The sequence below is a fragment of the Oncorhynchus kisutch genome, linkage group LG28, assembly GCF_002021735.2.
Source record: "Oncorhynchus kisutch isolate 150728-3 linkage group LG28, Okis_V2, whole genome shotgun sequence".
Taxonomy (NCBI): domain Eukaryota; kingdom Metazoa; phylum Chordata; class Actinopteri; order Salmoniformes; family Salmonidae; genus Oncorhynchus; species Oncorhynchus kisutch.
Genome location: NC_034201.2, coordinates 33378045 through 33404993, shown reverse-complemented (window position 1 = coordinate 33404993; position 26949 = coordinate 33378045). Strand labels below are relative to the sequence as shown.

At 42.6% G+C, this 26949-nt stretch overlaps 1 long non-coding RNA gene across 1 annotated transcript; it reads right to left on the bottom strand.

The window, feature by feature from the left end:
• Positions 1–3163: 3163 nt before the first annotated feature.
• Positions 3164–26313, bottom strand: LOC116358171 (uncharacterized). The gene is made up of 3 exons (XR_004206056.1): positions 25937–26313; positions 10176–10322; positions 3164–3972 (listed from the first exon to the last, which is right to left on the bottom strand). It is a non-coding gene; the product is annotated as an uncharacterized LOC116358171 (long non-coding RNA).
• Positions 26314–26949: the final 636 nt, after the last annotated feature.

The following is a 26949-nucleotide window of genomic DNA, read 5'->3' as shown; positions in this document are numbered from 1 at the left end:
TGTCTGTCTGTCTGTCTGTCTGTCTGTCTGTCTGTCTGTCTGTCTGTCTGTCTGTCTGTCTGTCTGTCTGTCTGTCTGTCTGTCTGTCTGTCTGTCTGTCTGTCTGTCTGTCTGTCTGTCTGTCTGTCTGTCTGTCTGTCTGTCTGTCACCAGATCTCAACCCAATTGAACACTTATGGAAGATCCAGAATTCCAGACACTCTTAAAATCTATGCCAAGGCACATTGAAGCTGTTCTGGCGGCTCGTGGTTGCCCAATATCCTATTAAGAGTTTTAACAATGTAGCTAGCCATTGACAGGCTCTTCCCAGTTGTAATAGTGGGTGAGAGAGGGCTGAGAGTGGACACCAATATAAATTGTCCCTGAGATGCCATCTGGCCGAGCTCAGAACCCACTTTATCCACCTTGACAAGTGAAAATAAGCACAATATTTCATTCTTAATTTTTTCATTAGGTTTAATACACACATCCATTAGGACCTTTTTGTACTGTTCAATGCTACTGTCAAATATTATAAGGGTCTAAACTCAAATCAAATCAAATGTTATTTGTCACATACACATGGTTAGCAGATGTTAATGCGAGTGTAGCGAAATGCTTGTGCTTCTAGTTCCGACAATGCAGTAATAACCAACGAGTAATCTAACTAACAATTCCAAAACTACTACCTTATACACACAAGTGTAAAGGGATAAAGAATATGTACATAAAGATATATGAATGAGTGATGGTACCGAGCGGCATAGGCAAGATGCAGTAGATGGTATCGAGTACAGTATATACATATGAGATGAGTATGTAAACAAAGTGGCATAGTTTAAAGTGGCTAGTGATACATGTTTAACATAAAGATGCAGTAGATACAGTATATACGTAGACATATGAGATGAATAATGTAGGGTATGTAAACATTATATTAAGTAGCATTGTTTAAAGTGGCTAGTGATATATTTTACATCAATTCCCATTATTAAAGTGGCTGGAGTTGAGTCAGTGTGTTGGCAGCAGCCACTCAATGTTAGTGGTGGCTGTTTAACAGTCTGATGGCCTTGAGATAGAAGCTGTTTTTCAGTCTCTCGGTCCCAGCTTTGATGCACCTGTACTGACCTCGCCTTCTGGATGATAGCGGGGTGAACAGGCAGTGGCTCGGGTGCTTGTTGTCCTTGATGATCTTTATGGCCTTCCTGTGACATCGGGTGGTGTAGGTGTCCTGGAGGGCAGGTAGTTTGCCCCCGGTGATGTGTTGTGCAGACCTCACTACCCTCTGGAGAGCCTTACGGTTGTGGGCGGAGCAGTTGCCATACCAGGCGGTGATACAGCCTGACAGGATGCTCTCGATTGTGCATCTGTAGAAGTTTGTGCTTTTGGTGACAAGCCGAAATTCTTCAGCCTCCTGAGGTTGAAGAGGCGCTGCTGCGCCTTCTTCACGATGCTGTCTGTGTGGGTGGACCAATTCAGTTTGTCTGTGATGTGTACACCGAGGAACTTAAAACTTACTACCCTCTCCACTACTGTGGCGAGGGTGCAGTTGTGTTGCTCTACTCATTCCCCCTATGTTCTTCTCATTGCTCATCTCAACCTTCATGAATCCTTCATATGCCTGACCACATCTCGGCTAATGTGCTACAATGCCTCTCTTTAAAACTGTGTTAATCTGCTAAATAAGTCATACTCGTTCGCTCTCCACAGCTCCAAGTGGCATGTTTCAAACCGACAAGACCAGAGGGGGAGGAGGGCAACAACATTGGCGGTGGTGGGTTGCTATTGGAAACCCTCTGAAAAATGCAGCTTTCATAACTCCCACCTCAGTGATTTGAGCCTGCATTAGCATCCCACAGCTGATTCCCACTCCATGGCAGGGAGACTGCGTGGGCGGCCGTTGGGCTCCGAGTGGCCCGAGTGCAAGTCTACACAGGAGGGTTCAACTTCAAGAAGTGCAACTTGAAAAAATTTGATGTGCGGCTCCACAGCATACGGCTAGGGCTGTTGTGTCTCTGCTATTTCTGTATCTGAGGATGTGTGTTCAAATTCAAATGGCAAAACTGGCTACATAAACTATAGTTAGTAATGAGGATGTTTTAATTAATATGTTGTGCTGCTTAGTCTGCGGCTATACTACAGTGTCTGTTTCATGGTGGGGGTTCCGGTTCAGAAAACTGCACACTTGAGGCAATTTCACCAGCAAACTATTCTTATCTTTGAGAATAAGCAAAGAAACAGTTGCAATGCTAGGTCACATATTTATGGTACAGCCAAGCATTCCTTGACCAAGATGGCAACTCCAAAAGAAATGGCGATAAAATCCCTACACAGTACCTTGGTGTTTTTAGACGAAAATCAACAACCAATCAACTAAAAAAAAACAACCCCCTCCAGCAACTCCATAGCAACCACCACCACCACAATAAATAGCACCGTGATGGTCTGTCTCACTTAACAGTTGCTGATGTGGCTAATGTATGAATCCTACATCGGTAGCATGATTCAGCCTGTGCCCTTTTAGCTGGCGTTAAATATAACTGAGGTAGTTACTATCCGGAACGGAAGGCAGGATGAGATAATTACCACATGCTCCAGTTTCCCTTGTCCTCTCCTGTCCATTGTGATTTGTGCATGGTAATTAAAACATAAGTGCTATTGGTTAAAAGTTGCACATAGTGTATTAGCTAAGGGAGGAGCCATGGAGGGTGGAAAGCAACTAGAATGTCAAAAGAGGACAAACTTGAAAATGGATGAAGGGGAAGGTGTTTAGGAGTGGGTTTTATCATTGCTGTTGTTGTATACAGTATGTGTGTGTTGGGAAGGTGTCTGTGTGTGGATGGGTGTGTGTGAGTGAGAGAGACAGGGGCAAAGAGAGAGAGTGATAAGGTGGGTGGGTGGGCGTGCATACCATTGGTACAGTAGATTACAAGTAATATCCTCCGAAAAGCTTTCCAAACAGATGAATCCAAACATTCAGTGTAAAGGTGTTGTAATGTGTTATTCTGCAAGATTGCACATAGTGAGTGGTGAGTGCATTTCACTGTATACATTTGTAGCATGCAATCAGTTCTACATGAGCCAAATTTGCCAGGTTTAAAAGATTGATTAGCCACAACACAAGGGAAAGAAATCACACTGCCTATGGCAAGAAGAAGGTAACAAACTGAACACTGTGCTCATATTATTAGTTCAATCGCTATTCCAACATTTATTTGTTTTTCACCACAATCAAACCTGCCAAACACCATACAGACTTCTACACTTAAGACATTTTTATTGAACCATGTAGATACTTTACTGTTATATATATATATATAGATAGATATATACACACACACACACACACAGGGACAACCATGACAACCAAAGAAAGTCCCCTAAATAACAAAACATTAACGTAATTGAATGTTATGTACTGAGCAGTCCTAACGATTCTATTTCAATGAATTTCTCTTTAGAGTTGCACAAAACACACACATTAAAAAAGTTTAACTGTCAGATCAGAAAAGTCATACTTCTTTATTGTAAAATGTATACGATTATATAGCCAGTTCAGTGAGTACAAACGTACATTCCCCCAAATCATCTGCCCACACCTAACTTGCTATTACACTTGCTCTTCAAATCCATCAAAACACACTTTCCACTTGAGTGCACTTGTTTTGTTTACAACAAACAAAATCATGCTGTAAAATGTTATTTTGGGTCATAGACATTTATCGACCCGATACTTGGGGAGGAAAAATAGTGTTTTTGTGAATAAGAGAGTAAGAGTGTGTGTGTGTGTATGTTAGAGAAAGAGAGTCTGTGGGGGTCTTCCAAACCTAGATCTAGTTCTATTTGTGTTATACGGTATGGTGACATTTTTTCTCTTCATGAAAAGAGCTCTTGATATTGGAGTGGCATGCATCTTTCTGCCAGGACCCACGACCTAACAGTTCAAGCTCTGACGCTTCATCTCTCTCTCCTCTACTTCTGCTCCCGTCGCTTCTGAAACGCACACACACAGACAACACGGCATCACAGACTGGAATGGCAGGATATGACTGGTCCAAACTCATTAGCACAGTGATGGTGATCTAAAAGACAGCTTTTAAAGGGTTCACTGAATGATGAGAGCAAATTACCACCATTACTTTAGCAACTGTGAAAATGTTAAGAAAGAAAGCTTATTGGAACATCATTCCTACATGCACACTTTTAAATCTTTAGTGCTAAAAGTAGCTGTGTAGTGCTAAAAGTTGTGAGATCATCAAGAGTGCATCAGGTCCAAAGTAGTATGGTATGCTAAATATCCACTATAACTAACCATCATGAATGATGTCTTATAAAATCTTATGAAGTAAATCATATTGTGTAGAACTGTCAGACAATGCTATAACAATGCTATAACAACTTATACATGTAAATGTAATTATAGAAAATAGGTACAACACTCCTTGTCTACATAGGTATTTGACTGGTGTAAGTGTTCATTACTCATACAAAACACAGTCGAGATCTTGCACTCTCATGACATTAACTGGATACCATCTGTATTATTGCCTAGAAACACGGAATTAAGTCAGCAATGCTCTGAAAGCTTTTTTTCCTATCCGGGGGTTAGGTGATAGGAGGCTGGCTGGGTTACTGATTCCTGAGGGAACACACACAGTTTGCTAACACTCTGTTGAGAGTATTGAAAACAATTAAGAGTATATTAGTAATATAAAGAGTAAGAATAAGACTAATGTTAAGAGTAATAGTAAGTAATAGCAACAAGAGTACCTTAACTTTGACAGGAAACATACCTCGGCCATTGGTGTAAAACTGTGGCAATTATTTTGTACTGATAAGGCAGCTAATATATGCCAGTCATCCCTACTGTGGGAATCAATGACATAACCTTTGATTTATTGGAATTTGGAACCTGAAGTTGTGTCCAATGAATGATAGACAGTAAGTGTTATTGCATATTAGCATCATGTAATAACATGGTCATTAATCCCTCTTGTGATCAATGTCACTACTATGTGACTAAATATTATTTTCCACATTCTTTCCCAGTCCTCTAACATTACTGTCACGCCCTGGTCTTAGTATTTTGTGTTTTCCTTCTTTATTTGGTCAGGCCAGGGTGTGACATGGGTTTATTTTGTGGTGTGTTTTTGTATTGGGGTTTTAGTAGGTATTGGGATTGTGGCTTAGTAGGGTTGTCTAGTAAAGTCTATGGCTGCCTGAGGTGGTTCTCAATCAGAGGCAGGTGATTCTCGTTGTCTCTGATTGGGAACCATATTTAGGCAGCCATATTCTTTGAGTGTGTCGTGGGTGATTGTTCCTGTCTCTGTGTTTGTTTTTCACCAGATAGGCTGTATAGGTTTTCACATTCCGTTTGTTGTTTTTGTATTGTTCGTTTTTTCTTCATTATTAAACATGTATGTAAATTACCACGCTGCATTTTGGTCCGACTCTCCTTCGATGGAAGAAAACCGTAACAATTACAAACAAAACTGTATACAAAGTTACTAACTTTTGTATGACCTCATTACATTGTACAATACAGTTGATCACTAGAATGACTTCTTAAAGATCACAGTCTATGTACCAAGGCCTGTCTCTAAAAGGAAAACTTGTTATGTTTAAAGTATCCTAAAGTTTGTAATTTCCACTTAAAATTTAACAAATATATATATACTTGCCTAAAGAACAATTTATGAACCCCTACAAAAAATGTCCATTAATTATTATCCACATAATAATTCACATTTCCTCGTTCTCTGTGATTCAAATTAAGATCCTACATCTGTAATACAAAAAATATGTTTCTGGTGCATGATAATAGAAAGTGGAGACTCTTATAAACACGATGGTGTCCTCCGTTTTGCTTTACGACCCCCACAAGGTAACTCGGTACAGCTTTATGGAGGTAGTTTTATGCCAACCAAAAAAATGGGTTTAAATATGCGTTCAAAACACAGAAATATTTCCTGAGCTTTCTTTTATCACCTAGATATAAGACAGACACTTTTAAACCTTATGATAATTTTTTTTATCTCTGTTTTCCCATTTATGAATGTATTATTCATTATGTTTCTATGAGCGTGTCACGACTTCCGCTGAAGTTGGCCCCTCTCCTCGTTCGGGCGGAGTTCGAAGTCGCCGACCTTCCAGCCATCGCTGATCCTCCTTTCATTTTCCTTTGGTTTTGTCTTGTCTTGTATCACACCTGGTTTCAATCCCATTCATTACTTGTTGTGTATTTAACCCTCTGTTCCACCTCATTGTTCTTGTCTGTGATTGTTTGTTTGTTAGCAATGTGCAAGTTATGTTCTGGTGTGCGACGGGTTTTGGCCTGGTTGGTTCCTCTAGGTAACGAGGCAACAGGCTGGGCGCTCTGGGATCACCCCAGGTCGGCACCCAGAGCCCTCGGTTGCACATATGTTAGTCTGTCACTTTCCCCAAGTTTTCCCTGCATTCCCAGCATAAGGCGCTCGTCGATTCAGGCGTGGATGGGAATTTTATTGATAGAGCTTTAGACCATAGTTTAGGGATCCCCATCGTTCCCATGGATGTGCCTTTTCCCGTTCACAGATAGTCGACCATTAGGGTCAGGGTTAATTAGGGAGCTCCTCTGTGCATAGTGATGCAGGGGGGTCATACAGAGAGAATTAGTCTCTTCCTTATTGACTCTCCTGTGTTTCCCGTGGTATTGGGCCTACCCTGGTTAGCTTGTCATAACCTCACTGTTTCTTGGCCACATAGGGCTCTCACGGGGTGGTCGCGTGAGTGCTCAGGTAGGTGTTTAGGGGTTTCCGTTGGTGCTACTATGGTGGAGAGTCCAGACCAGGTCTCCACCGTGCGCATTCCCCCTGAATATGCCGATTTCGCTCTCGTCTTCTCCAAAAGGAAGGCAACCCAATTACCACCCCATCGACGGGGCGATTGTGCAATAGATCTCCTGGTAGACGCTGCACTTCCCAGGAGTCACGTGTATCCCCTCTCACAGGCGGAGACGGAGGCTATGAAAACACATGTCTCAGAATCCCTGCGTCAGGGGTACATTCGGTCCTCCACTTCACCCGCCTCCTCAAGTTTATTTTTTGTGAAGGAGGGAGGTCTGCGCCCGTGTATTGACTACCGGGGTCTGAATCAGATCACGGTGAGGTATAGTTACCCACTACATAGCCACAGCGACAGAATCAATGCACAGGGCGCGCTTCTTCACCAAACTAGATCTCAAGAGCGCTTACAACCTGGTGGGTATCCGAGAGGGAGACGAGTGAAAGACGGCTTTCAGTACCACCTCTGGGCACTATGAATACCTCGTCATGCCGTACGGGTTGATGAACGCGCCATCAGTCTTCCAAGCCTTTGTAGACAAGATATTCAGGGACCTGCACGGGCAGGGTGTAGTGGTGTATATTGATGACATTTTGATATACTCCGCTACACACGCCGAGCATGTGTCCCAGTTGTGCAGAGTGCTTAGTCGCCTGTTGGAGCATGGCCTGTTGGAGCATGACCTGTACATCAAAGCTGGGAAATGCCTGTTCTTCCAACAGTCTGTCTCCTTCCCATGGTATCGCATTTCCACCTCAGGGGTGGAGATGGAGCGTGACCGCATTGCAGCCGTGCGTAATTGGCCGACTTCCACCACGGTAAAGGAGGTGCAGTGGTTCTTAGGGTTTGCCAACTACTACCGGAGGTTTATCCAGGGTTTTGGTCAGGTAGCGGCTCCCATCACTTCACTGCTGAAGGGGGGCCCGGTGCGCTTGCAGTGGACAGCTGAGGCAGACAGGGCTTTTAGTCACCTGAGGGCTCTGTTTACCTCGGCTCCCTTGCTGGACCATCCGGATCCCTCTTTGGCGTTCATATTGGAGGAGGACACATCCGAGGCTGGGATAGGAGCGGTGCTCTCGCGGTGCTCTCTCAGCGCTCGGGAACGCCACCAAAGCTCCACCCATGTGCCTTCTTATCGAAGAAGCTCAGCCCGGCGGAGCGAAACTATGATATGGGGGACTGGGAGTTGTTGGCTGTCGTCAAGGCCTTGAAGGTGTGGAGACATTGGCTTGAGGTGGCTAGACACCCTTTTCTCATCTGGACTGACCACCGCAATCTGGAGTACATCCCGGCAGCGAGGAGACTGAACCCTCGCCAGGCAAGGTGGGCCATGTTTTTCACCCGTTTTGTGTTTACCCTTTCTTACAGACCAGGCTCCCAGAACGCGAAGGGAGACGCATTGTCCCGGCTGTATGACACAGAGGAGCAGCCCATGGATCCCACTCCTATACTCCCCGCATCCTGCCTGGTGGCACTGGTAGTGTGGGAGCTGAACACGGACATTGAGCAGGCGTTACGTGCAGAGCCCGCTCCCGTCCAATGTCCCACTGGGCGTCTGTACATCCCGTCTGCTGTCCGTTACCGGTTGATCTATTGGGCCCACACGTCACCCTCCACTGGTCATCCTGGGATCGGTCGTACAGTGCGCTGTTTGAGCAGGAGGTACTGGTGGCCTACCTTGGCTAAGGACGTGAGGGTTTATTTCCTCCTGCTTGGTGTACGCCCAGTGTAAGGCTCCTAGGCACCTGCCCAGAGGTAAGCTACACCCCTTACCCGTTCCACAGCGGCCTTGGTCGAACTTGTCGGTGGATTTTCTTACTGATCTTCCACTCTCACAGGGTAACACCGCGATCCTGGTCATTGTGGATTGTTTCTCTAAGTCCTGTTGTCTCCTCCCTCTGCCCGGCCTCCTTCCGGCCCTACAGACTGCGGAGGCCTTGTTTACACACGTCTTCTAGGCACTACGGGGTGCCTGATGATATAGTGTCTGATCGGGGTCCCCAGTTCACGTCTAGGGTCTGGAAGGCGTTCATGGAACGTCTGGGGGTCTCGATCAGCCTTACTTCAGGTTTTCACCCTGAGAGTAATGGGCAGGTGGAGAGAGTGAACCAGGATGTGGGCAGGTTTCTACGGTCCTATTGCCTGGACCGGCCGGCGGAGTGGGCGGAGTTTGTGCCCTGGGCCGAGATGGCACAGAACTCGCTCCGCCACTCCTCCACTAACATCTCTCTCTTCCAGTGCGTACTGGGGTACCAGCCGGTTCTGGTGCCTTGGCATCAGGGTCAGACTGAGGTTCATGCGGTGGACGACTGGTTCAGGCGCGCGGAGGAGACATGGGAAGCCATCCGTGTCCACCTTCAGCAGGCCGTGATGCGCCAGAAGGTTAATGGTGTTCGCACCGGGGGACCGGGTCTGGCTCTCGACCTGAAAACTGCCCCTCCGCGTGCCATGCTGGAAGCTGGGTCCGCAGTTTGGTGGGACATTTAAAGTCCTGAGGAGAGTGAACAAGGTTTTGTTATAGGTTACAGCTTCCACCCGATTACCTTATTAACCCCTCGTTCCATGTGTCTCTCCTCAGGCCGGTGGTGGCTGGCCAACTCCAGGAGTCTGAGGTGCGGGAGGTTCCTCCGCCCCCTCTGTACATCGGGGGGGCCCCGGCGTACTCAGTAAGCTCCATACTGGATTCGAGGCGACGGGCGAGGGGCCTTCAGTACCTCATGGAGTGGGAGGGGTACGGTCCGGAGGAGAGGTGCTGGGTTCCGGTCAAGGACGTGTTGGACCCATCAATGCTACAGGAGTTCCACCGTCAGCTGGAGCCGCGCGTCAGTGGGGGGGAAGTTGGTTCCTCTCCTTGTTCGGGCGACCTTCTAGCCATCGCTGATCCTCTTTTCATATTACTTTGGTTTTGTCTTGTATCACACCTGGTTTCATCACATTCATTATATGCTGTGTATTTAACCCTCTGTTCCCCCTCATTGACTTTGTCGGTGATTGTTTGTTTGTTAGCATTGTGCAAGTTATGTTCTGGTGTGCGACGGGTTTTGTACCCACTTGTTTTTATTTTGTATATTTTGGTTTTCGGAGTTTGAGCACTTATTAAACTGCTCCGTTTATACAAAGTTTGATCTCCTGCGCCTGACTTCCCTGCCACCAGCACGCACCCTTACAGAGCGATAGTAGTAAATGCCAAATTCAATACTTTATTTAAAAAAATATATGCATTGTTTTTTTATACCTACAGGGGTCCTAAAATACCAAATCTAATATCTAAATGATCCATAGTATGACCCTATTAAAACCATTCCATATGTTAGCTTAGTAGACTTGGGAAAGTTACCAGAATGTTGCTACCCTAATTCTGCAGAAGCTCTCACCTCCTCTCTGGGTTTGTCTTCCTTCATTCTCTTGCGAGTCATGTGACCACGGAAGCTGGCCTGGATCTTGGCAGCAGCCTTGTTGGCCTCGGGGTCATCCAGGGGGATATCCATGATGTCATCCTCGTGGGTCCTGGGACTCCCATCCTGAGGGGGACAAACACCGGGTTGAGGTCGGTTCCTTTTTCAAATTAATTTAACTGGAATTCTTTTTTTGAAACACCAAGGCCAATGTCAGCTGTTCTCATCCCATTCACTGACTGACTCTTGTACAATGTGAAAGCTAGCCTGGGTGCCATGTCTGTCTCTGCTTTAACCAACTTGTTGCTGTCCAGCCAAACAATGGAAGGCAAATTTTCCAGCATTCTGAATACAGTAACAGATACAGGCTCCTTTGATTTGGCCAACCATCTGTATATCTGTCTAGGTCAGATGTAACTTACTGTAGTTATATAGATTGCTCATAAACTTTTAGGTTGCTATCTAGCTCTTATAACATGGTTTGATGGTCCGATATTGGAAGTTCAAAAATGTCTGGTCTGCATGTATGGCTATGAGTCAAGTGGACCAAATATGCTACTCCAAGTAATGAGGTATAATTTCCAAACAATTTGATATAAATGAAAGTGAAGGACAAATGGTGCTCAAAATTCACCCCAGTATCATTCTTTGGGGATGCTTTTCTGCAAAGGGGACAGGACGACTGCACCGTATTGAGGGGAGGATGGATGGGGCCATGTATCGCGAGATCTTGGCCAACAACCACCTTCCCTCAGTAAGAGCATTGAATATGTGTCGTGGCTGGGTCTTCCAGCATGACAACGACCCGAAACACACAGCGAGGGCAACTAAGGAGTGGCTCCGTAAGAAGCATCTCAAGGTCCTGGAGTGGCGTAGCCAGTCTCCAGACCTGAACCCAATAGAAAATCTTTGGAGGGAGCTGAAAGTCCGTATTGCCCAGCGACAGCCCCGAAACCTGAAGGATCCGGAGAAGGTCTGTATGGAGGACTTGGCCAAAATCCCTGCTGCAGTGTGTGCAAACCTGGTCAAGAACTACAGGAAACGTATGATCTCTAATTGCAAACAAAGGTTTCTGTACCAAATATTAAGTTCTGCTTTTCTGATGTATCAAATACTTATGTCATGCAATAAAATACCAATTAATTACTTATAAATCATACAATGTGATTTTCTGGATTTTTGTTTTAGATTCCGTCTCTCACAGTTGTGTACCTATGTGTACCTATGATAAAAATTACAGACCTCGACATGATTTGTAAGTAGGAAAACCTACAAAATCGGCAGTGTATCAAATACTTGTTCTCCCCACTGTATGACAAGGGTTAGAACACAGTTGAAGTCGGAAGTTTACATACACTTAGGTTGGAGTCATTAAAACTCGTTTTTCAATCACTCCACAAATTTCTTGTTAACAAACTACAATTTTGGCAAGTCGGTTAGGATAATTTTTCCAACAATTGCTTACAGAAAGATTTCACTGTATCACAATTCCAGTGGATCAGAGGTTTACATACACTAAATTGACTGTGCCTCTAAACAGCTTGGAAGTTTCCAGAAAATGATGTCATGGCTTTAGAAGCTTCTGATAGGCTAATTGACATCATTTGAGTCAATTAGAGTTGTACCTGTGGATGTACTCCAAGGCCTCCCTTCAAACTCAGTGCCTCTTTGCTTTGACATCATGGGAAAATCAAAAGAAATCAGCCAAGACCTCAGAAAAAAAAATTGTAGACCTCCACAAGTCTGGTTCATCCTTGGGAGCAATTTCCAAATGCCTGAAGGTACCACGTTCATCTGTACAAACAATAGATTGCAAGTATAAACACCATGGGACCGCGCAGCCGTCATACCGCTCAGGAAGGAGACGCGTTCTGTCTGCTAGAGATTAACGTACTTTGGTGCGAAAAGTGCAAATCAATCCCAGAACAACAGCAAAGGACCTTGTGAAGATGCTGGAGGAAATAGGTACAAAAGTATCTATATCCACAGTAAAACAAGTCCTATATTGACATAACCTGAAAGGTCGCTCAGGAAGAAAGAAGCCACTGCTCCAAAACCGCCATAAAAAAAGCCAAACTACAGTTTGCAACTGCACATGAGGACAAAGATCGTACTTTTTGGAGAAATGTCCTCCAGTCTAATGAAACTAAAATAGAACGGTTTGGCCATAATGACCATCGTTAAGTGCGGAGGTGGCAGCATTATGTTGTGGGGGTGCTTTGCTGCAGAAGGGACTGGTACACTTCACAAAATAGATTGCTTATTATGAGATGTTGCTTCAATATATCCACAAGACGTCAGTCAGGAAGTTAAAGCTTTGTCGCAAATGGGTCTTCCAAATGGTAAATAACCCCAAGCATACTTCCAAAGTTGTGGCAAAATGGCTTAAGGACAACAAAGCCAAGGTATTGGAGTGGCCATCACAAAGCCCTGACCTCAATCCCATAGAAAATTTGTGGGCAGAACTGAAAAAGAGTATGCGAGCAAGGAGGCCTACAAACCTGACTCAGTTACACCAGCTCTGTCAGGAGGAATGGGACAAAATTCACCCAACTTATTGTGGGAAGCTTGTGAATGGCTACCCGAAACATTTGACCCAAGTTAAACAATTTAAAGGCAATGCTACCAAATACTATTTGAGTGCATGTAAACTTTTGAACCACTGGGAATGTGATGAAATAAAGAAATCATTCTCTCTACTAATATTCTGACATTTCACATTTATAAAATAAAGTGGTGATCCTAACTGACCTAAGACAGGGAAGTTTTACAAGGATTAAATGTCAGGAATTGTGAAAAACTGAGTTTAAATGTATTTGTCTAAGGTGTATGTAAACTTCCGACTCCAACTGTAGGTATAGTACCAGTACATAGGCTACCACAGAGACCTGCTTATCCCTAATGATCAGTATGCACATGTAAAATACGAGATAATCAACGTTAATAAACTATACACTAATAAAAAAAATGTAAACAGAAAAAAACAAATGGCTTATAAGTCGATTTATCATTCTATACCAATAACATACAGTGACATTGGGCATTGTATAGTCATATCATTGCGGAGCAGATAAACAGTCTCGGAGCGCATTGTTCACCTCTAAGGAATAGGCTAAGGAACAAAATCTCGTCAAAGAAAATAGCTTCCTGTGCTTTGTTTGTAGCTCTCCAGCCAGGTCATGAGTTGAGTTTCATCTGCACATCTATTTTTTTATTGACTGTTAGGGGATGACTGTGTCCCAATTGCCATTCTATTGCATGTATAGTGCACTACAGAGCCCTATTGGCCCTAGTCAAAAGTAATGCATGATGGTAGTTTAGTGAAATTAAAGCAAGATCCTCAGGTGAATTTCATGCCAAAGAAAACAAGGGGATGTTATACAACAAGTGTGGCCTCGCAGTTATAAAATATTCCTGAGGCCTAAACTATCTGACTTTCACAGAGGTAAATCGATAGGCCACTCTAGTGGGTGATGTTTTTTTCCCATCTTTAGATAATGGCCTCCAACACTTTACCATTGTCTTACATCTGACAAGGTAAAAATCTGTCGTTCTACCCCCGAACAAGGCAGTTAACCCACTGTTCCTAGGCCGTCATTGAAAATAAGAATTTGTACTCAAATCAAATCAAATCAAATTTATTTATATAGCCCTTCGTACATCAGCTGATATCTCAAAGTGCTGTACAGAAACCCAGCCTAAAACCCCAAACAGCAAGCAATGCAGGTGTAGAAGCACGGTGGCTAGGAAAAACTCCCTAGAAAGGCCAATACCTAGGAAGAAACCTAGAGAGGAACCAGGCTATGTGGGGTGGCCAGTCCTCTTCTGGCTGTGCCGGGTGGAGATTATAACAGAACATGGCCAAGATGTTCAAATGTTCATAAATGACCAGCATGGTCGAATAATAATAAGGCAGAACAGTTTAAACTAGAGCAGCAGCACAGTCAGGTGGAAGTTGAAACTGGAGCAGCAGCATGGCCAGGTGGACTGGGGACAGCAAGGAGTCATCATGTCAGGTAGTCCTGGGGCATGGTCCTAGGGCTCAGGTCCTCCGAGAGAGAGAAAGAAAGAGAGAAGGAGAGAATTAGAGAACGCACACTTAGATTCACACAGGACACCGAATAGGACAGGAGAAGTACTCCAGATATAACAAACTGACATACTCAACTGACCTGCCTAGTTAAATAAAGGTAAAATAAACAAATAAAAAAACATTGGATTCTGCCTGCACGGATCTGTCTCGTATCTTGCAAAGGGTAATGGGATAAATCAAAAGTAGTCTGGCTACAATGGGCTGCCATAACATTAGAAAGTATTACCATCAAATATGAATACGAGTTCCACGTTCGACAAGACAGATCAGTTTGACGGACGAGCGTCACGGAGGAGTGACGCCATCTGGCGTGAGACAATGAAACTTTACTTAAGGACAAAGGCCATAATTCATTATGATGCAGTAATAATGCATAATCATTATGCATTATTGACATAAGCACATGTGACCTCGTATGATGTCTTACCATTATTCCTGATTCATCCTGAATAATCAGCCCTAGGCATTAATGAGTGCATAATTAAACATGATAAGGGCTCATACCTAATTACAACAAGTTATAATGCATTATACCTGTTGACCTGAGTTATTTCAATGATGTGGTCACAAAACAAAAACCAAAGACGAGGAGTGGTTTGCGAGGTGGTTACCACTGAAATAACTTGGTGGCAGTTACATTTGCCAAGACACACAGTTACATGTGCCAAACACATCTTAGGCAGTATACTATGAGCAGAAACGAGATTGAAGAGGGAATATTTAGGTCAAGTGGCACCCAATATCTTTTTAATATTCAAATAGAATGCCATGTTGTTGGGCAGAAACATACCCATACCCTAGCAGAAATATACCCTAGCTCAAAATATCCAAGCTACGTGTCAAGATATATACTTTTTATGTAATTATCAATCATTGACCAAGTCATCTGACATAACGGATCTTCAAATTATGCAGATCAAATGATTGGTGAGAGTTAGTATACAAATTACCATCTGTCTACTCTATTCACAAGCACATGGTAGCAAGTCTTCAAATTATACACAGATAATGGAAGTTTCTTGAAAGTCTGGGGTCCACCTTCAAACACACAACTTTCAAGCCCACGCAGTTCAGCAAGGATGAGTTGTGTAATGTACCAACTGCTTCTATCCCTCCCGGAAAAAAATGAAAGCCAAACACTTTGCATGAAATCATCCACACCAATTGAATATAGCTCTCTTATATAGCTCTCTTTGCTCAAATCCCAATAGAATAAGTTGTCAATGTTGGATTGCTTTTGAAGATCTCCTTTTCTAAAATGATTCAGAGTGAAGTTCAGTGCCATTGTAGCACTTTCCTGCAGTCAAATGACCTCGTGACCTTATGGATGGAATGTTATTCATATTTTTCGTAATTAATAAGAATTCTTTTGGAGAAAAAAAAACTACGAAAATATGGCGTTTCGATTTGTTATATTTCAGTCTTCTATGATACAAAGTATATAAAGTGTAATATTGGGATGCAAACTCAATATGTAATACATTTCAACTCTATATCTGTCACGCCCTGACCTTGGTTATCTTTGCTTTCTTTATTATTTTGGTTAGGTCAGGGTGTGACGAGGGTGGTATGTGTGTTTTTGTATTGTCTAGGGGTTTTTGTATGTCTAGTGGTTTTTCTGGTCTAGGTGTTTATATGTCTATGGTTGCAGTAAAAGGTTAAGCTGTCATGTTACTATGCCATAGGAATCAAGAATATACAACTGAACTGGTTACAGTACACAGGGCAGCCTTGCAGGTGAAGGCTTGTGCAGACACCAGGTTATGAACTTGGTAGTATTCAACTTAAAGCCTGCAGGTATAGTGCTTTATAAGAATGTATAAGCCTTTATAATGTCTTATAAACAAGGGATGTGTTATGTCTCAATGTGTCCACATTTAATTTAAACTGACTCAAAGTGGCTGGTATTTAGCCAAGGTCCTTGTGAGATAATTAGACATAAGGGGTTATATCAAGTCTTACGATGCATTATACCTGTGTTACACTATATATACACACAAAAGTATGTGGACACCCCTTCAAATTAGTGTATTTGGCTATTTCAGCCACACCTGTTGCTGACAGGTATATAAAATCAAGCACACAGCCATGCAATCTACATTGGCCTTACAGAAGAGCTCAGTGACTTTCAATGTAGCACTGTCATAGGATGCCACCTTTCCAACAAGTCAGTTCATCAATTTATTTTTTGCATTGGATATATTTACCATATCATATGGAGACAGAAACAAAGATTTTACCTTATCATAAATAGATATAATTGCAAATTATTAAATCCTTCCAATAGAAATAAATAAAAACAATTTAGTTACAAATTGAAATGTAATTAAATGAGTTGACTCTTCACATGGGATGATTTCACTGAATAACAAAAGAAAGGGAATATAGAAAAATCTCCAATGAGATTAACCTCCTCAATGTCCACCTCTTAAACATCAGACTCTGAGGCCTCATCTTCACTGTCACTTTCCAACCTTGTTGAAGATGACTCGTTGTCAGGTTCAAAAAGCCTCAAATTTGCCCGGATGGCCACGAATATCCTTGTATTGGTCAGCCTGTTGTGTGCTTTTGTGTGTGTTCCCAAACAAGGACCAGTTGCGCTCGGATTCGGCTGATGTTGGTGGGATTTGGAGAATGATGGAGGCAACAGGGGAAAGAGCTTTAGATCAACAAAGTCCCTTCCACCAGGTGGCTGATGCTTCTACACCTGCATTGCTTGCTGTTTGGGGTTTTAGGCTGGGTTTCTGTACAGCACTTTGAGATATCAGCTGATGTACGAAGGGCTATATAAATAAATTTGATTTGATTTGATACTGTATGTTGGCACGACTGCCATATTGCATCTCCATCCCAAAGCCCTTGGGATGCCAGACTGCCAAGAACCTTGCCCTCATCCAGGCCAAGGTGACAAGACACGGTAGTGATGACACCATAAGCCTTGTTGATCTCTGCACCAGACAGGATGATCTTGCCAGCATACTTGGGGTCCAACATGTACGCTGCAGCGTGTATGGGCTTCAGGCAGAAGGCTTCACGCTTTTTGATGTATTTCAGAACTGCAGTTTCCTCTGCTTGGAGCAACAGTGAAGTGGGCAGGGGAGTACGGGTTTCTTCTCTTACTTCTGCAAGCAGAGTCTGAACATCAGACAGGATGGCATTGTCTCCCTCAATCCGTGCATTGGCTACTGCTATAGGTTTCAGGAGTTTCAGGCTGCTTACCACTCCCTCCCAAAATACATCATCCAGGAGGATCCTCTTGTAGGGCTGTCCATATTGGCAGACTGTGAAATGGCCATTTCTTGGAGAGACTCCTGCTGCTATAACTTGATGACCCTTAACATACCTAACCATTTCATTGGCTCTCTTGTAGAGTGTATCCATTGTTTTCAGTGCCATGATGTCCTTGAGGAGCAGATTCAATGCATGATCAGCACATGCATTGAATCCACTTTAGACCAAGCAGCCTTCATGTTCGCAGCATTGTCTGTCACCAGTGCAAATACCTTATGTGGTCCAAGGTCATTGATGACTGCCTTCAGCTCATCTGCAATGTAGAGACCGGTGTGTCTGTTGTCCTTCGTGTCTGTGCTCTTGTAGAATACTGGTTGAGGGGTGGAGATGATGTAGTTAATTATTCCTTGCCCATGAACATTTGACCAGCCATCAGAGATGATTGCAATATATTCTGCTTTCTCTATGATGTGCTTGACCTACACTTGAACTCTGTTGAACTCTGCATCCAGCAAATGAGTGGATAAAGCATGTCTGGTTGGAGGGGTCTATGCTGGGCAAATAACATTCAGAAATCTCTTCCAATACACATTGCCTGTGAGCATCAGAGGTGAAAAGTAAAGTGTCTGATTCATAATTTTCACCTCGAATAGAAGTAGAGGGACTGTTGTCAGAGGTTGCTTGTTGTGAGCTCTGAGGGAACTTTATGCACTTGGCCAGATGATTCTGCATCTTTGTTGCATTCTTCACATATCATTTGGCACAGTATTTGCAAATGTACACAGCTTTTCCTTCTACATTAGCTGCAATGAAATGTCTCCACACGTGGCATTTTCCTGTAAAGATTAGTAAAAAAATAGTACAAAAATAAATAATACAATTCCATGTACAGATAAATAGTTAAGCAGTTAGATCAAACAACTCCTTTGTAAATGTTGTAAAATTAATCATGTATGGAAACAGGTGAATTAATACTCCTCAGTTAGCAGCCTCAAGCAAGCTAAAACCCACATGGTAGCAAAAACTAACTAGCAGAAATTGTTAACAAGTTAGAAATGATTTATACATACTTTGCTGTAGGCTTCTATTTACTAGTTAACAAAAAAATTATGTCATATAAAATATATTCACCCCACCCAGTATTGTAATCAAAACTTACCAGAAAGCATGTAGTCCTTGGCTCAGACAGTGTAGTAGTGTGGGCTCAATAGCATCTCATTAGTGTGCAAGATCTTGAGAATCAGCTGTACATGTGATGGAAGAATGCACTGTGCATGCAGAGAGTTGCTATAGTTTAACCAAAATATGCCACAAGACCTAAAATTGCCTTGTGTATCCACGAAAAAAAGATTCACTGATATAAGCTAACTTTATGATGAATTTAAGCAAAATTCCCGTGCTTAACTTCTCATGTAAAATATCCGGAAACATTTTGGACAATCGGCGGAAAGTTTCCGACACTTTGCAACACTAGTGCCAACTGTAAAGTTTGGTGGAGGAGGAATAATGGTCTGGGGCTGTTTTTCATGTTTTGGGTTAGGGCCCTTAAAGCTGCAGCATTCAATGACATTCAATGCAGTTTGGGGAAGGCCCTTTCCTGTTTCAGCATTACAATATCCCTGTGCACAAAGCGAGGTCCATACAGAAATGCTTTGTCGAGATTGGTGTGGAAGATCTTGACTGGCCTGCACAGAGCCCTGACCTCAACCATATCTAACACCTTTGGGATGAATTGGAACGCCGACTGCGAGCCAGGCCTAATTGCCCAACATTAGTGCACAACCTCACTAATGCTCTTGTGGCTGAATGGAAGCAAGTCCCCACAGCAATGTTCCAAAATCTAGTGGAAAGCCTTCCCAGAAGAGTGGAGGCTGTTACAGCAGCAAAGGGGGGACCAACTTTTATTAATGCCCATGATTTTGGAATGAGATGTTCGACGTGCAGGTGTCCACATAGTTTTGGTCATGTAGTGTATAATGCATTATACCTGCATTACTGCACAAACCAGTCATTGGAGTACAGGTAATACAGTATTTAACCAAATGTTTGTCCTCATTCTAGCCTGGATTTTCCTGAGTGATTTGCATGTGCCTGTGCTTATTATACCGAAGGTCAATAAGGTTAACGTTATCTGTTGGAACCAGTCCAAACACCTGCACAAGATCTTTTCACCACCCTCAATCAAATGTTGGTACCATGGCGATTTTGGGCAGTCTGGCAATTTTGGCAAATGCTAGAAGGGCCGGACCATCTTTTATTGGGGTGGGCTGATCAAAATATTAAATATATAATATTAAATCATTATTTTAAAAAAAAATACATTGACACTGCCGGCAGCCCATGGACCTGCTTTTTTAAATGACATTTGAACAATTTGTCATGATAATCTATATTGAGCATTTGGCTGACCATTGGGGTACACACATTGGATTGCGAGTGGCACCGATGAGATGTGGGCTGGTGTAGCTGAATTTTTGTCCCAGTCCGCCCATGGTTGGCATTATCATCCTGTTTTAGTATAGTTTTAAATCTTTCCAATAATTATTACGCAAATGTACATTTGACTGAAAATGACATACAGCCGAAAACACAGTACAAAAACTGTAGTAAATGTAAATTACATCAGATGAGTTAAACACATTATCTGTCAACAGTTCTATGCACTACTGATTTGAAATCAATCAAATAATGCCAATCAAATAATGCCAGGCTGAGCCTGCAGCTGCTCTCCCACCTCCATGATTAGAAGGCTAGCCGAACCAAATAATTACTTTGTCTCATCATCTCTACATGGATCCAAATTCTTTGTGCAATTTTGTGTTGAGTCTCTGGTCAGCTTTTGTTTTGGAGTCATTTTCTTTTCATAAACGCACCAAAAACACATTGACTTTGGAACGTCAATTTTGTTGTACCCATTTCGGTGCCTTGGAACGTCATGGCAATGTCTGAATGCCGTTTTATCCAATTGATTTATTATATCCATTATTTTAACCTGTCTCCCGTTATTTTCATTATGAAATACATCTAACAAGGTAGCCTAAAACGTAAGACTTTATGTTCAACATTTCAAATTTGGACAAATGTAGCCTAGAGTTCGATACTTACATTTCGACATTCCATTGCGAGAGAATGGAAAAGAAAAATCCTGTACTGAAACGTAACGTTCACTTTTTGTTTGATATTTTTGAAGAATAAACTTCGTCCTCTTCGTCACGTCTTTCCCGTAACTATTTTACTCCTATATGGCAGTATGCATGCAAATCGTGATTCATTCTCCAATCAGCTAATAGCACATGAACGAGCTCTGACGTGATTCCTTGCCCTGCTCTCCGAAATCACACAAAAAAAACATTACAGAAGTGTACGAAAAGGTTATGGCAATGACTCATGATAGCAATGAAGGGTATATCTATTGTACAATGCATTTTCCCTCGTTATCTTCATAATATTACATACTGACAGCCTGTAAATTCCCCACTGGCCAAACCATGTCATTTCAACTTATAAATGTGGTTAATATTTGGTTGAGATGTTGAACAATGAGATTGCAACCTTTATTCAACCACTCAAAAAGACAGCCAGTAGTTGAATTCCCAACTTGTTATCACTATACCATCTAGAAGCACAACCAAATTCCAATGGAAAACAATGTCAGATTTTTGGTTTAGTTGTCATCAAAATGTCTCCAACACAATCATTAAGTTTGCTGACGACACAACAGTGGTAGACCTGATCAACAACAACAATGAGACAGCCTATAGGGAGGAGTTTAGAGACCTGGCAGTGTGGTGCCAGGACAACAACCTCTCCCTCAATGTGAGCAAGACAAAGGAGCTGATCGTGGACTACAGAACAGGCCCCCATTAACATCGACGGGGCTGTAGTGGAGCGGGTCGAGAGTTTCAAGTTCCTTGGTGTCCACATCACCAACAAACTATCATGGTCCAAGCACACCAAGACAGTCATTAAGAGGGCACGACAACACCTTTTCCCCCTCAGGAGACTGAAAAGATTTGGTATGGGTCCCCAAATCCTCAAAAAGTTCAACAGCTGCACCATTGAGAGCATCCTGACCAGTTGCATCACCGCCTGGTATGGCAACTGCTCGGCATCTGATCGTAAGGCGCTACAGAGGGTTGTGCGTACGGCCCAGTACATCGCTGGAGCCATGCTTCCTGCCACCCAGGACCTATAAACTAGGCTGTGTAAGAGGAAGCCCCAAAAATTGTCAGAGACTCCAGTCACCCTGGTCATAGACTGTTTTCTCTGCTACCACACGTCAAGTGGTAGCGGAGCGCCAAGTCTTGGACCAAAAGGCTCCTTAACAGCTTCTACCCCCAAGCCACAAGACTGCTGAACAATTAATCAAATGGCCACTGGACTATTTACATTGACGACCCCCCCCTCCATTTGTTTTACACTGCTGCTACTCACTGTTTATTATCTATGCATAGTCACTTCACCCCTACCTACAAGTACAAATGACCTCAACTAACCTGTACCCCCGCACATTTACTCAGTACCGGTAACCCCTGTATATGGACTCGTTATTGTTATTTTATTGTGTTACTTTTAATTTGTTTTTACTTTAGTTTATTTGGTAAATGTTGTCTTAACTATTTCTTGAACTGCGCTGTTGGTTAAGGGCTTGTAAGTAAGCATTTCACGATAAGATCTACACTTGTTGTATTCGGCGCATCTGACAAATATTTATTTTTGGACAAATGTTTTCTGGAGGATTTGTGATGTTTTATTTGTGCTTCACATGAGTGTGTTTTGGTATTTTAATGTGTGTATACTGTATACCAAACAAAAATATAAACGCAACATGTAAAGTGTTTCATGAGCTGAAATTAAAGATCCCAGAAATGTTCCATACGCACAAAAAAGCTTATTTCTCTCACATTTTGTGTACAAATTAGTTTACATCCCTGTTAGTGAGCATTTCTCCTTTGCCAAGATAATCCATCCACCTGACAGGTGTGGCATATCAATGTCATATCATGTGAAATCTACAGATTAGGGTGTAATTAATTTATTTCAATTGATTTCCTAATATGAACTCAGTAAAATCGTTGAAATTGTTGCATGTTGTGTTTAAATTTTTGTTCAGTGTAAACAGCCCCTTTACTTTTTCCACATTTTGTTATGTTATAGCCTATTTCTAAAATGTATTAATTTGTTTTTTCCCCCCTCACAAATTTACACACAATGTCCCATAATGACAAAGCAAAAACAGGCTTTTGGAAATGTTTGAAAGTTTAAAAAATATCACATTTACATAATTATTCAGACCCTTTACTTTGTTGGAGCACCTTTGAGTATGACACTAAAAGCTTGGCACTGTACACTGCTGCAACTCTGTTTATTATATATCCTGGTTGCCTAGTCACTTTTACCCCTAATGTATTACTTCTATACCTCAACTACCTCCTACTCCTGCACATTTACTCGGTACTGATACTCCTTGTGTATAGATAGCCTTGTTATTATAGCCTCGTTATTATTTTATTACTATTTATTTTTTTATTTTGCAAATATTTGTATTGCAATTTTTTTAAAATATATATTTTTATTTTTTCCCCTTTTCCTTATTATCCAATTGTTAGTAGTTACTATCTTGTCTCATCGCTACAACTCCCGTACGGGCTCGGGAGAGACGAAGGTCGAAAGCCATGCGTTCTCCGAAACACAACCCAACCAAGCCACACTGCTTCTTAACACAGCGAGCATCCAACCTGGAAGCCAGCTGCACCAATGTGTCTTAGGAAACCCCGTGCACCTGGCGACCTGGTTAGCGTGCACTGTGCCCGGCCCGCCACAGGAGTTGCTAGTGCGCGTTGAGACATGGATATCTCTACCGGCCAAACACTCCCTAACCCGGACGACGCTAGGCCAATTGTGCATCGCCCCTCAGACCTCCCAGTCGCGGCCGGCTGCGACAGAGCCTGGGCGCGAACCCAGAGTCTCTGGTGGCACAGCTAGCACTGCGATGCAGTGCCCTAGACCACTGCACCACCCGGGAGGCCCGATTTGTATAACTTTTTAACTCTGCGTTTCACTGCTAAACCTGTTGTATTCAGCATGTGACCAATACAATTTGATTTGATTGTCTATTTTTTGTTGAATTCTGGGTTGAATTGAAAAACAATAGCTGCTGAGGACTTTGCAAATGCTATATAGGCCTATATGAGTGAAATAAGCTATGGTCATACTGTATTTCATTTGCTCTGTTAAGCTTACCCTTTGGAATGAGTTCAATAGCAACAGTTAATTTATTTCATTTTTAAGTGGTGATCTCTCAACAATCATTCTCAAGATAGCACATTGGTAATAGTCAGTGACAAATAGCATAGCTAAGCATGGCTTGGTTCAAATCCTGGATGGGAGACCAAAGGGTAGCTGTAAAAAGATACATTCTCCAGTAAGAGGTACTGCCTGGCCTATTGTTTTTCTGATAGTGGATATAACGTTGAAGATCTGACGTTGTTTAAAAGTACAAATGTATCATATTTTATACAAGGTTTGTCTATGTTTACATTTGGATACCATGATGACAAAATCCTGTGGTTGAAATTACCCAGTTTAATTTGATGCCTTTTTAAAATCCAATGTATTTTCCACGTCACAAGACATTGACAAATTACATTGAAACGTTGATTCAACCAGTTGGTGTCTAGTGGGAAATGACTGCCAAATATTGTAAATGTTATCGTTAGGTAGGTGTATAACTTCTCTTAATTATCATATTATTACAAAATACTAACGGATAAACAAAATATGTAGGACAAGTAACCATTTTAAATAGTGCCCTTTATTCATGTGTTCTTTATGCATCTTATTTGCTGATAAATAAATACATTCTCCATGATATTGGATAATCTTAATAAACAGTTATTTGTAGCCTTCATCATACTTATACCATACTGTATCTAACATGTCATACTTTGTTCAGGCAGAACAGTACCATAGCAGATGTGAAAACCTTGTTTCCTGTGGGATCTTTGCAGTCTCTGTAGGCTGTTCATCAGTGTTGGCCCTGTGTTCCTCCTCTAACTTCCCTACCATGTGGTTTTATGATAATATGTTTCAACATCTTTGTTCAATTCTTTTCTTCTGTGGTGTTATTTTAAGAGCAATCATCACACAACTCCCTGAGACAGTTCAAATACAGTTTGGTCTGTCTGAGTGGGCAAATTGTCACTTTAACTTCTCACATAATGGAATAAATATTGATTAGAAATGCATTGCAGGAATGGTATGTTATACAGGACCTATGCAAAAAGGTTATATCCAAAGCTTAACTGTGCATAATCAGCCTACAGTGCCTACTCTGTGTGCAAGCATATGCTTTTGTTGAATCGGTTTTCAATTATAAAACAATTTATAAAAGGGTACACATCAAAAAACATTATTATTTTTTACATTTCACCTTTATTTAACCAGATAACTTGTTCTCAACTTGCCTTTCTCAGCGAAGTAAATACAATATAGTGAGTAAAACACTGGAATGGTTGATTTGCAGTGGAAGAATGTGCTGAGGAGAGATAGAAATAATGGGGTGCAAAGGAGCAAAATAAATAAATACAGTAGGGAAAGAGGTAGTTGTTTGGGCTAAATTATAGGTGGGCTATGTACAGGTGCAGTAGTCTGTGAGCTGCTCTGACAGCTGGTGCTTAAAGCTAGTGAGGGAGATAAGTGTTTCCAGTTTCAGAGATTTTTGTAGTTCGTCCCAGTCATTGGCAGCAGAGAACTGGAAGGAGAGGCGGCCAAAGGAAGAATTGGTTTTGGGGGTGACCAGAGAGATATACCTGCTGGAGCGCGTGCTACAGGTGGGTGCTGCTATGGTGACCAGCGAGCTGAGCTAAGGGGGGACTTTACCTAGCAGGGTCTTGTAGATGACCTGGAGCCAGTGGATTTGGCGACGAGTATGACGAGAGCGTACAGGTCGCAGTGGGGGGTAGTGGGGGGTAGTATATGGGGCTTTGGTGACAAAACGGATGACAAAACGGATATAAACGGAAAAAACGGATAAATACAGTGTATGAAATAAAACGGAAGTGACAGGTTCATCCAAATATAGCATTCTCCCTTGAGAACGCAGACAGACAATATCACTTGGTGATGCTCACGCAATTCCTAGAATTGTGTGAGTAAAGGGGATAGTGTATTGGTAGTGTCTTGGTCGCACAGTATAATATATAGTATACAATAGAACAGCAGCGTTGACTGTGTGTGTGTGTGTGTGTATGTGTGTGTGCTTGTGTGTGTTTATGTGTGGTTGTGTGTGTGTTTATGTGTGGTTGTGTGTGGTTGTGTATGGCTGTGCTTGTGTGTAAGGGTTGGATGTGTGGAGAGTCAGTAGTTCAGATAGCCTCTGAGGTGCAGGTCTGTGCAGGTCGACAGCTAGAGTTACCTGTTTAGCAGTCTGATGGCCTGGTTGTAGAAGCTGTCTTGGAGCCTATTGTTCCGAGACCTGATGATCCGATACCATTTGCCAGATAGTAGCAGAGTGAACAGTCCATGGGTGACGGAGTCCTCAACAATCTTCGGGCCTTCCTCAGACGCCGCATGATATTGCTATTGCTTACTAGCCATTTAATAGTTAGAGTCCTATTTCATTAGATAGGAACATGGCTTGTGGCAGTTAAAACACTGTATAAACAAAGTGTTGAGATTTCACTTCAGTAGGAATTTCTTCACTCTGCAGGTATCCATGGCAACATACTCACAAGAGTAACTCAGTCCCTCATTGTTGCCTGCCAATTTCAACAGAGTCTACATCAGATGCCTGGGAAAAATGTTCACATTTGAGAATACAAATTGGTTGAATTGGATGGTGTTTGCCTCTCGAAATGTCAATGTAGGTGACAATCAGCACATCCACATTGAACTGTTAATGTGCCAGTGTTTGAACCACAAGTTATTTCTGAGTACACCTCTAGTTTCTCTTCATTTGGGTGTGAGCGAATCATATCAGTGATATGATATCACCCAATGCACCATGGGTTGTATATGTATCGATCCTCTCCAAGTAGGAGAGCTGTTCTTGGATTAGTTCCCTCCTGTCCATATAATTGTATCAATTGTGGGGTTGGCTTAGACTGTTGAAAACAAATACATTTGCACATTGAGCACTTGTTGTCTCTAACATATGTTGTTATAGTTGTTGGTTAGCCACTACTCAGCCAGGATCCACCAGAGCCGCCAGTCAGCCAGGATCCGCCAGAGCCGCCAGTCAGCCAGGATCCTCCAGAGCCGCCAGTCAGCCAGGATCTTCCAGAGCCGCCAGTCAGCCAGGATCTGCCAGAGCCGCCATTCAGCCAGGATCTGCCAGAGCCGCCATTCAGCCAGGATCTGCCAGAGCCGCCATTCAGCCAGGATCTGCCAGAGCCGTCAGTCAGCCAGGAGCTGCCAGAGCCGTCAGTC